Raw genomic sequence first — 826 nt, forward strand, 5'->3', positions numbered from 1 at the left:
CCAGCGTTGCCCGGGCAACGGCCCTCTCCCGGAGGGGTCTGCGGGCCATTGTCGGGGCGCACAGGACGTGTCACACACCAGATGGCCGTGTGCCGTCTAAGTCAGCTCTCGGCCGGAGTGAAGGAATGCGGCCGCGGGGCCGGGGCGCCATCTGTCCCTCCCTCCGGCCGCGGGCACCCGCAGCACGAGCGCCCGGGCGGCTTGCGCTTCCCCACGGCATGGCAGCTGGCTCTGGGCGCGCCGGGCAGCCGGTCCCTCCCTCCGGCCGCGGGGTCAGCCAGCTGGCCGGCAGGAGTCTGCTGAGCCAGGCCGTGGCGGCGGGGCCGCATGTCCTGGAGGGGGGTTCTGCGGCGGTGGGCTTGGGGGGAAGCCTGGAGCCTGGGGGCTTGCCGCCCCCCACGCTGCCCGGTCTGTGCCTTCGGGACCAGGTCCCCAGGAGCCGTGTTCCTTCTCCGCCGCCCCTCATTACCGCAGCCGGCTCCCCATCCTTCTCCTTCCACGTGGGCGCAGCGACCAGAGTGCTCTGAAGGAGGGCCGCGGCCGCGGGCCCTGGGAGTCCACTGTGAGGGTGGACTCGGCCTGGCGGTGCATGGGGCAGGGAGAGGGAGGAGGACATGCGGGCTGCCTCTCTGGCTGAGCTTTGCGTCGTCTGGAGAGGAACCTGGGATCTGAGCCCCGGGAGCAGCCGCTGGCGGCCCGGGAGGTGCCTCCCTCTGGCCGTCGCTCCTCCGGCCACTCCAGCGGCTGCTCCCTGAGCTCGTGCCGAGTGGCGCTCGGAGAAGGCCCAGGCCTCCCAGCTGCTGTGCCGCGGCGGGGGGCCGGCGCC

General features: G+C 73.8%; 1 protein-coding gene across 1 annotated transcript in view; it reads left to right on the forward strand.

Moving 5' to 3' along the window:
• The window catches only part of MIER2 (mesoderm induction early response 1, family member 2), an 18,377-nt gene that overhangs the window by 5,921 nt on the left and 11,630 nt on the right, over positions 1–826 (forward strand). The gene's annotated exons all lie outside the window — the stretch shown is intronic.

This window comes from Condylura cristata, unplaced genomic scaffold (assembly GCF_000260355.1).
Source record: "Condylura cristata isolate star-nosed mole 26May11 unplaced genomic scaffold, ConCri1.0 scaffold00025, whole genome shotgun sequence".
Lineage (NCBI taxonomy): Eukaryota > Metazoa > Chordata > Mammalia > Eulipotyphla > Talpidae > Condylura > Condylura cristata.